This window comes from Lactuca sativa, chromosome 8 (genome assembly GCF_002870075.4).
Source record: "Lactuca sativa cultivar Salinas chromosome 8, Lsat_Salinas_v11, whole genome shotgun sequence".
NCBI classification, from domain to species: Eukaryota; Viridiplantae; Streptophyta; class Magnoliopsida; order Asterales; family Asteraceae; genus Lactuca; species Lactuca sativa.
Window position 1 is genome coordinate 292,924,461 of NC_056630.2, and position 11,074 is coordinate 292,935,534.

An 11,074-nucleotide genomic window follows, 5' to 3' on the forward strand; every position below is an offset into this window, starting at 1 on the left:
AGGGTAATGTTATGCTAGTGACCGGTTAAGTCGGAATCCTGGTTAGGATGTTGATATGCTATGTGATCTGTTAGACTATTTGTCTGGTTAAGGATTTGTTATGTGATTAACTGTTTTATGTGCACATGGTTGTTTGGCGGGGGTTAGATTGAGGCGGGTACTGTTTTGTGCTGTAGGCCAACATACCTGGGGCGGACCGGATATCCCGAAGGCCTAGCCAGCAGTCCGGATAGGTTGAAGGCCCCAAGAGGGCGGACCAAACATTCCGATGCTTGGTGAGTGGACCAGGCTGACTGAAGGCCCGGTGTGGGGGGACCAGTTATACTGTAGACTCAAAGAGTGGACCAGGTGGATTGAAGGCTCGGTGCAGGCGGACCAATCACACTGTAGACTCGATGTACATGGCTAGACTCAGAGGGTGGACCAGGTGGACTGAAGGCCCGGTGCAGGCGGACCAGTCACACAGTAGACCCAATGTGCATGGCTGTTTTTTGTATTGTGATATGATATGAGTATGGTTATATGTGGTTGGTATTTTGGGGGTAACTCACTAAGCTTTCGGGCTTACAGTTCTGTGTTTTGTTTCAGGTACTTCAATAGACCGTGGAAAAGAGAAGGCGTGATTGTATCGTTCCTCATGTTTTATGATTTATGTGATATGGTTTTGGGGAAATACTATGATGTTTAAACTATTTGAAAACAAGATGTATGAACTTAATGGTTTTGGATGAATTAAAAATGTTTTAAATTTGGCTCAAATTTTATGGGTTTTACAAGTTGGTATCAGAGCCTTGGTTTGAGTGAATTAGAGGAGCATTCGTGTGAATCCAGTCTCAAATCAAGGAGGGATTTTCAAAAATGGTTTTCAAAAGATAGTTCAAAATAAGTAAAGGAGGATGCAGAGGGTACGATCAGCCAGAGCCAGTAAGTAGACCCCAAAATACCATACAAGTTATTTGATTATGTGATATGTTAGAACAACATGCTAGTACTAGGCTAGGGATCTTCAGGAATTGTATGATAGAATTGCTTGATTATATGATGCCTGCTAGCCTAGGGTTTCCTTTGTATGAAATTGACATCATTACTGTAGTTATTTAGTGTATGCATCTTGGTTGTACATAATTAAGATCTTATAGCCTAAGCATGTTTGATTTGGCCTTATGTTCTGTTCTTGTATGATTGGGAGCTTAGGGTAGGATTGGATATTAAAAAGTCTATAGGGTCCAGCATTATGTATGACTAGCATACACTAGTGCTGCAGGGTTGGTGGAAGTTTCATGGATGGAAGGGTTGCGTGAGACCGGTATGTCGGTTATGGGATAGTGGTGCTCCTCTAGGAGTGGGGATCGAGTGTTCGTTATGTATATGCTATTGTTAGGGTGTTGTGGTGATACTCTATACAAATATGGGTAGGTGTGGAAGGTAGTATGGGCCCGTACTACTGAAAGCACATGACCCATACGCATATCAAGGAAGTCACAACCCCTAGGTTTTGTTGAGAATTAGTTCTCGGGATTATTATGAGGAATGCCTAATATCTTGTGGTGTATTTTCGGTATGGCGATTACGAGACGTCTTGGGGTAGGATCCGGTTCGGGATCGGGATCAGGATGGATCAGTACCACCCGAGGTCATTGGTCAGATGAGTATGGACGAGTTGGATGACATGATTCGTGAGATCCTGCATGATGAGGTTGCTGCTATGTTCCGGGCTGAGTTGCCGGAGATGTTTGGGTCGATCAAGACCTCCATGGTTGCGTACTTTGATGAGCGCTATGTAGCTCTTGCGGAGGCGGCTGCCGCGACAGCTACAGTGGCTGTATCAGCGGCAGGGGGAGGAACCAGTTGAGGTTTTTAGTATCGGGACTTCGATAATAAGAAGCCCCATACTTTTGATGGAGTTCAGGATCTGATCGTTGCTATGAGATGGTTGTCAGACGTAGAGGGTTGTTTCTTCACGTGTTCATGCCCTGCGGATCAGAGGGTGAGGTGTGCTCTGAACCTTTTGAGGCTCGGGGCGAAGGATTGGTGGAGGTTGACTACGGGATCTTATTCTGATGCGCAGCGGGCTGCGATTACTTGGGATCAGTTCCAAGAAATGTTCAGCACTCGTTATGTTCCATGGGTTGAGGAGAGGTTGGCTCAGGAGTTCCTGGAGCTAAAGCAGGATTCAGAGTTGGTGACGGAGATAACCATGATGTTTACTAAGAGGGCGATGTTTTGCCCGTAGTTTGCCACGGAGCACGCTCAGATGTCCCGCTATCTGAGTATGCTCAAGAGGGACATCAGGTAGTTTGTGTCCATGTAGAGGTGTAATACCTTATTATAGCTGCAGGAGCCCGCCAGGCGGCGGGAGTTAGAGATGGAGTTGTAGTTATGAGAGCAGAGGCAGACCTCGGTGCAGTCGCAGCCAACCCGAAATGGTCCAAAACCGTTGACTCTAGGGTTGGAGGTTAGAGCAGCCGCACATGTGAGAAGTGTGGGAAGGGTCATGCCGGAGTTTATAGGTCCGGTGGTGCGTGTCTCAAGTGTGGGAAAGAAGGGCACTATGCGAGGGATTGCTGTCAGTCGGTCCCAACGCATGATATGAGGACCTGTTATCATTGTCAACAGGTTGGACACTTGAGGGTCAATTGTCCACAGCTTGTTGCAAGACTGGTGCAGGCTCCAGCACCGGCCACTTTGAGGATTATGAGTGGAGGTCAGGGTGGAGCGGAGCCTCCGAGGGCTTAGGGACGTGCTTTCGAGCTTACAGTAGAGGAGGTCAGGCCAGAGCTGGATGCCATTGCGGGTATGTTTCCATTTTGATATCTTGCTATTTGCTGATTATGTGGTATTGTTAATCTGTTCGCCCTTTTCACATGAGTCATGGTATGATTGAGGATCTTAGTAGTTAGGAGTTGTAGTTGGTTAGCGTTCAGGAGGATTCTTGGTCGAAAGAAAAGGTTTATGATCTCATTGATTGGATTAGCAACTGCGTTGCAAGAAGTGTTCAGTTGAGATTCGAATTTCCTTGGAGTTCGGGTTGTGCGATGTCGGGAGAGTGACCTATGGAGGTTGCTCACCCCGGAGGGATTTAGTCCCAGGAGAAGAGGGGGGACTTTATCAATTAAGGTCGATCGAGTTATGCCGCTTTGTCAGCAGAAGTGAGTAGTTGGTACACTAAGTGGGGAGAATTGGAAATTCTCCGGTAGAACGGCAAGTATCTAGGGTTGGTTAGCTGTTTAGATTTATCGGTGTTGTTAGCCGAGAGTGTGGCATGATTGGAGCGAGTGGTAGACAAGTGGGGTAGGGAACAGACCATGGTTTCAGGTAAGGTAGTTGGTCGATGTGAGGCCTGGGTTTAGGCCACGAAAAGGATTCTGGGAACGGAACTGGAGTTCGAACTCAAGAGGGCTAGAACAAACTGCATGGGAGAGATTCTCGGGAAGGATGGTTCAGGGTGACGTATGATAGTTTTGAGTGGTCCGGATAAACTGAAGGTCGGGAGGCGTACCAGTCAGGCCGAAGGCTCGAGGAACGGTCCAAACAGGCTGAAGGCCTAGGAGGGCGATCTAGACATGCTGAAGGTTCTGAGAGTGGTCTAGATAGGCTGAAGGCCTGGAAAGGCGGTCCAATCATGCTGAGGACTCTGTATGTGTTAGTGGATCGGTATGAGGAGAATGAGTGAATATGTCACCATGCAATAGTAATCGATATGGTCTTGCCCCAAGTATTGGTCATGATGATGGAGTTGGTTGAAGTCCGTGTGTGGGCCTAGTTAGTATGTGATCGAATTTAGAGTATATGGGAGTTCGAGAATATCAGTTGCTCTACATGGATAGTGTAGAGCAGGATTTAGCTCAGTGACACTTATAGGTGTGGTAAGGATTGTTAAGTAGACTTCCTGGAAAGGAAAGGTATGTAGCTCCGGAAGGAGTACGGGTCCTCTGAAAGGAAGACATCAGAGTAAATGGATGATCAAAAGTGCTTCAGTTATTGGTAGTAAGCACTGGGATTGTACCAGATATACGGAAGTACATACGGGTTGGATGCCCGTTGAGGTAGTGGCAATGTTGGATGATCCGCATGCATGTTTTCAATCTCCTTGGAAGAGGAGGAGGATAGTGGTTCCAGATTGGAGATTGGGCCAGAGGAAGGTGAGGTAGCAGGATAACAAAATCGGGAGTACTCTGGACCGGTGCTGGGGACTGTATAAGGATATTACAGTCGGAGTTTAAGGAACTAGAGATCGTGATAGGGAGGTGTGAGTGGGTCGCACTCCGTTGTGTCGATCCGAAGGGTTCGAGGGTGATACAAAGACAAGGTCCTTAGTTCCGAGTATAGTTGTAGGTTTGAGTTATGTATGTGGAAGTATTCCAATCGGGGGTAGTCCATCATAAGGATGACCAAACCCCATGATTGATTGGACCTGGTGTGTTGGTATTCCAGCCCGAGGCTGGTTGGGCCAAGTTCGAGTGGTTACGCAATATGTTTGGTTGATGGGTTATGGGAGCTGAGGGATGCAATATCATCTCAACGCTGTAAGGGATTTGATCCAGGGAGGAAACGAGATGAGTTTCCATCGGTGCAAGTTAAGAGAAGTGACACCAGTTGGGCGAAAGATAGCAAGTTATACTGGGTCAAGACTCGGTGGTTTAGAATCGTATCCAGTTTTCGCAGGTGGCGAATGAATGCGTAAAATGGAAGTAATCTTCTGGTGGCACTTAGTTGATAAGTGTTGTTATCAGAGAAGGGAAGCCGGTGGCCGACTTGAAGCGGTTATCAGGACCCTGCAAGGGAAGAGATGGATTTTAGGGATTCGATAGCAGTGTTTGAAGGAATCTAGGTCGATTGAGATCAGTGGATGTATTGTGGGAGTATCATCCAGAAGTTAGTGTTGCTGCAGGCTTCGAGGACAAAGCCTAATTTAAGTTGGGGAGAATTGTAACATCTCGAATTTCAGAAGTATGGCTTAAGGGTTTAATGTGTAAATAAAAGAAGGGACTCGACGAGTAGGCATGCTTACTCGCCGAGTCAGAGCGGGATTTGTCACGGGTTTAAGTGGCCAACTCGCCGAGTCGGCGACTTGGACTCAACGAGTGGGTGCTGAAGAGAAAAAACCCTAATATTGGGGGTTGTGCCCTATATAAAGCACATTATAACCCACCATCAGCCTCTTTGCTACCCTTTTGAGATACAGAAACCCTAGAATCGAGTAAGCCTCAATTAATAGAGAGAATAGAGCTTTGGATGAGAAAATCTTGGAAAGGGGCTTGGAGATCGAGAGGCTTGCTACAAAGGAGTGGTGTAGATCCGGGATCTACTTCAATTGGAGCATATATTGGATGTAATAATCTGTTGCATGGGCTCTTTTGTATCTAGATCTATTATCATTTGAGATTTGGGGCATTTTTGGTAAGATTGAGAGCTATTTTGAGTTAGAGGCTTAGATATGAGGTTGCTACTTTAGATCAAGGCTTGTGATGGTCCAAAATGTCATAAAGCTCCTTTCTAAGAGTTGTTAGTGAAGCCCCCAAGTCTTTAACCCTAGCCTTTGTGTGTGTTTTGGCCTATATCTCCTTGGTTTCACGTAAAGTTTGCAACTTTATGTGAGGGATAGATTGTAGAAGGGTGGATCTATGGATTGGAGCCCTTGCATGGCTCGAAAAACCTCTGAATGGATTGAGAACTAGAGGGACTCGGCGAGTCACATGGGTGTACTCGACGAGTTGTATGAACATGTGCATGGACTCGGCGAGTTGGAAGAACAAATCGGTGAGTCTGTTGAAGATTGCCTTGGACTCGGCGAGTCTGTTCTTGGACTTGGCGAGTCTGGTCGCAGAACCCTATCTCTGTTGGGTTAAAGCTTTGGATTAGTGAGTCGGTTGGCGACTCAGTGAGTTGGACATGATGGGACTCATAGATCGTTGGACTCGGTGAGTCTTGGGGAGACTCGGTGTCACACCCCCAAACCAGAACGGCGGAATCGTTCGGGGGCGGAGGACGTCATATTCAGTATCATAACAGTTCATAGAAAGGAAAGTACACACCACCATAATATAAATATATTTGAAAAGTTTACATGATTGTAGATGTTACATGTTTGCAAAAGAAATCAAATACAAAATGGTGATCCAAAATATGTTACTAACGCCAGCGCGTTAGTCTTCAGAAGTAGTTGCTACCTGGCTAGCGGTTTCCTGAGAATACAAGTTATTTCAAAGAAAAAGTGTCAACATTTAAGTTGGTGAGTTCATAAGTGGTGTTTTGAGAAGATGTATGCCATTCAAAAGTGTTTGTATGTTTTCCAGAAAAACCCTTATTTTCTTATAAAAGTATGAAATGCATATGAATGTTCGTGATGTAAATTGCAACTAATTGTACCGAGAAAATCCCTTGTTTTCCTATTAGTTGTTTGGTTCGTATACAGGAAAAACCCTTATTTTCCTGACATAACTGGCAGTCTCTAAGACCGAAAATCGCAAGCAAGCGACGTGCTTGTAAGTTGTGTCATAGTTTTACATAGTAAAGCTATACGAAGATCGCATTTATTAGATGAAGAATAGTTTTAATGACTACTCGTTCATAAAAGCATAATACCATAATAATTGTATATCCGATGAGTTTTATAACTATACTAAACATAATATGCCTGTAGCGACGTTCTTCAGGCGTCGTAGCGTTATGACAACTGTCACCCCAAAAGACGGACTGTAGCTAACAGTCAGGGCGCGGGATCATGACTTCCCGTATAGATCTATACACATTTGACACGTTCTCCGAACGGGAGACTCTGGTTATAGACAGGACTTGCAGCATTATTTTCTAATAAAGAAAGTAACGTTTGAAGATATACACGACTCATGGATTCTCAACTAAGTTTGTATTAAAGTAGTAGTTTGTATGCAAAGTTTAACTTCTTTCACAATGTTTGACAAAGCATAAATCATAAGTTCTTTGAATGCATAAAATGACTTAGTAAAGAATGTTACCCTTGATATGATGTATTTGTATGTAAACGTATAAATAAAACATATTTCTATTTATAAACATATTATATCCCAAGAGGGTAAAGCTGTGTTGTGAGGGGTTTTGCATCATAATAACTTCATAAGATAGTTAAAACAACAGTATGAAAAGTATAGCAAAAGATCGGTGTTTCACACGATTTTAGTCGTGTGTTTACCTGTATTCCCCCCCTTAAAAGTGTATAAAAGCATTTACAAAACATTTGAAAGTGTAGATTATAGGGGTATGAACTCACCTGATTGATTGGGGAAAACGAGAAGAAAATCGAGCAGAACTTCGGCTCGTGAAAGTCGATTTTCCTCGGGATTCTCAGGAATCTCGGAAATCTCGGGAGAGTAGAACCTTCCTTCGGAACTTGAGTGTGAAAACCGGGGCTTCGGGAGGGCTTCGGGAGCTTAACCGCAGAGTTTCAGCACGAGAGAGGGAAGAATGGAGCACCTAAACCCGGCACCCCAAGAGTTCTATTTATAGGGTGTATTTTTGAGTGCCACGTCGTGGCTAGGGTTGGCCACGTCGTGGGGAGCAAGTTCTATCCCCTTCCGTTGATTGGACGCCCTCAGTCGCTTGCCGGGTCGCGGCCAAGCTGGGCCACGTCGTGGGGGCCTGACAGCCTCGGATTTTGGACCCCGAACTTGTAAAATCCATAACTTTCGCATACGAGCTCCATTTTCGACGTTCTTTATATGCACGCGTAGCTAAAAACATGATCTACAACTCTCGTTTAGACTTCATCGGCAAATTCTGACTTTATTTTTAATTATTTATTTTTAACGGGCCGGGACACGAAAAGTCCGTATAAAATCCATAACTTCTTCATCCGATGTCCGTTTTTGTCAGACTTTTCGCTGTTGCGCTACTAATGTTGAGACCTTCGATTCTCATTTAGGTTGTTTTGGTCAAAAGTATCTCGAGCTCTATTTCGAGTTTTTAGCTGTCTACTGCTATACCTGAACCTTGGAAAAATCATAACTTCCTCATACGAAGTCAGATTTGGACGTTCTTTTTATGTACGCTCACGGTTTGATGTTATCTATAACTTTTATTTAGAAACTTAAGGCTTTTAAATATTGTATTGAAACTTCGCGTTTTTTGTTTAATCGGTGTTGCCGGTTTTGTCGGGAATTTTAGAATGGTTATAACTTCCTCGTTATAACTCGGATTTTTGTGTTCTTTATATGTATGAAAACCTTGTTACGATATTTACCACTTAGTATACTCAATTACGGTTTTATAAAAGTTTAAATTTTTACCTGAATTTTGCTGTTGTTACATTATCCCTCCGTTAGAGAGAATTTCGTCCCGAAATTCGCATTTTGACTGGGACTCCAATTCTTGCGGGCAGGCGAGAGTGCTTCTGGTCAATTTGTTCCTCTTGTTCCTTTATGAATCTAGATCCTAACGTGCGTGTTTCAGCGGACCTTCATTACTCCGCCTATCACTTCGATCGATCGGGATCGTGTGGTCTTGGGTTTATTTACTTATGTTCTTCTAAATGTTAGCATATTCACTCGATGCATTAGGGCAGCTATGTTCTGAAGTTCATGGTTGAATTCACTCCTAGTTTCTGAGCTTGGATTTGACTTGTTGTATGTGCGATATTTCTAAATGATCTGTTGGGGGATACTACGGGAAGGTTGTAAAGATATAGTACTCCTCACATGAGTACCTCGGGGTTTTGAAACTAGAAATGAATTGGGGTTAGTGTCGGGTTTGTCGTGAAAATCGATCGAGTTTCGTTAGTCGATGGTTAAAGTGAAAGGGTCTACTGGTATGGGTAGTAGGGGTCTCCTGCTAGGTGGAAATCCAGCCATTGTGTTTGTACGAGAATAGGGAGATAAGGATTGTCTAGAACTAAGGCACACAAGGTTGACATCAACGTTAAACTATCGTATTCATAAAATATTCCTATAGTATTCTAAATGTTATGTTTGATTCTAAAGTTTATAAGTTTGGTAAGTTTTAGACTTGTTGTCCATTGTAGCTATCCCCTGGCATACACAGTTCGGCTCTCGGACAAATATAGTTGATCAGGCTATATTTATCCTAGTCCCGATTACATATCCCAAGGCATACCTATATTGCACAACTCATCTATAATACTTCTATATTGTTTTAATTATGACACTGACCCTGTTATTAATATGAAATGAATGCATGCCTACTTTACAAAAACTAAATAAATTTAATTTTAAAAGTATGACTCTTACTCAGAGTGTTTTTGCCCAGTTGTGTTTATAGTTGTATACCAAAAATGGTTTTGATATACTTAATTCACTATAAACAATGCTCTGATACCAATCTGTCACACCCCCAAACCAGAACGGCGGAATCGTTCGGGGGCGGAGGACGTCATATTCAGTATCATAACAGTTCATAGAAAGGAAAGTACACACCACCATAATATAAATATATTTGAAAAGTTTACATGATTGTAGATGTTACATGTTTGCAAAAGAAATCAAATACAAAATGGTGATCCAAAATATGTTACTAACGCCAACGCGTTAGTCTTCAGAAGTAGTTGCTACCTGGCTAGCGGTTTCCTGAGAATACAAGTTATTTCAAAGAAAAAGTGTCAACATTTAAGTTGGTGAGTTCATAAGTGGTGTTTTGAGAAGATGTATGCCATTCAAAAGTGTTTGTATGTTTTCCAGAAAAACCCTTATTTTCTTATAAAAGTATGAAATGCATATGAATGTTCGTGATGTAAATTGCAACTAATTGTACTGAGAAAATCCCTTGTTTTCCTATTAGTTGTTTGGTTCGTATACAGGAAAAACCCTTATTTTCCTGACATAACTGGCAGTCTCTAAGACCGAAAATCGCAAGCAAGCGACGTGCTTGTAAGTTGTGTCATAGTTTTACATAGTAAAGCTATACGAAGATCGCATTTATTAGATGAAGAATAGTTTTAATGACTACTCGTTCATAAAAGCATAATACCATAATAATTGTATATCCGATGAGTTTTATAACCATACTAAACATAATATGCCTGTAGCGACGTTCTTCAGGCGTCATAGAGTTATGACAACTGTCACCCCAAAAGACGAACTGTAGCTAACAGTCAGGGCGCGGGATCATGACTTCCCGTATAGATCTATACACATTTGACACGTTCTTCGAACGAGAGACTCTGGTTATAGACAGGACTTGCAACATTATTTTCTAATAAAGAAAGTAACGTTTGAAGATATACACGACTCATGGATTCTCAACTAAGTCTGTATTAAAGTAGTAGTTTGTATGCAAAGTTTAACTTCTTTCACAATGTTTGACAAAGCATAAATCATAAGTTCTTTGAATGCATAAAATGACTTAGTAAAGAATGTTACCCTTGATATGATGTATTTGTATGTAAACGTATAAATAAAACATATTTCTATTTATAAACATATTATATCCCAAGAGGGTAAAGCTGTGTTGTGAGGGGTTTTGCATCATAATAACTTCATAAGATAGTTAAAACAACAGTATGAAAAGTATAGCAAAAGATCGGTGTTTCACACGATTTTAGTCGTGTGTTTACCTGTATTCCCCCCCTTAAAAGTGTATAAAAGCATTTACAAAACATTTGAAAGTGTAGATTATAGGGGTATGAACTCACCTGATTGATTGGGGAAAACGAGAAGAAAATCGAGCAGAACTTCGGCTCGTGAAAGTCGATTTTCCTCGGGATTCTCAGGAATCTCGGAAATCTCGGGAGAGTAGAACCTTCCTTCGGAACTTGAGTGTGAAAACCGGGGCTTCGGGAGGGCTTCGGGAGCTTAACCGCAGAGTTTCAGCACGAGAGAGGGAAGAATGGAGCACCTAAACCCGGCACCCCAAGAGTTCTATTTATAGGGTGTATTTTTGAGTGCCACGTCGTGGCTAGGTTTGGCCACGTCGTGGGGAGCAAGTTCTATCCCCTTCCGTTGATTGGACGCCCTCAGTCGCTTGCCGGGTCGCGGCCAAGCTGGGCCACGTCGTGGGGGCCTGACAGCCTCGGATTTTGGACCCCGAACTTGTAAAATCCATAACTTTCGCATACGAGCTCCGTTTTCGACGTTCTTTATATGCA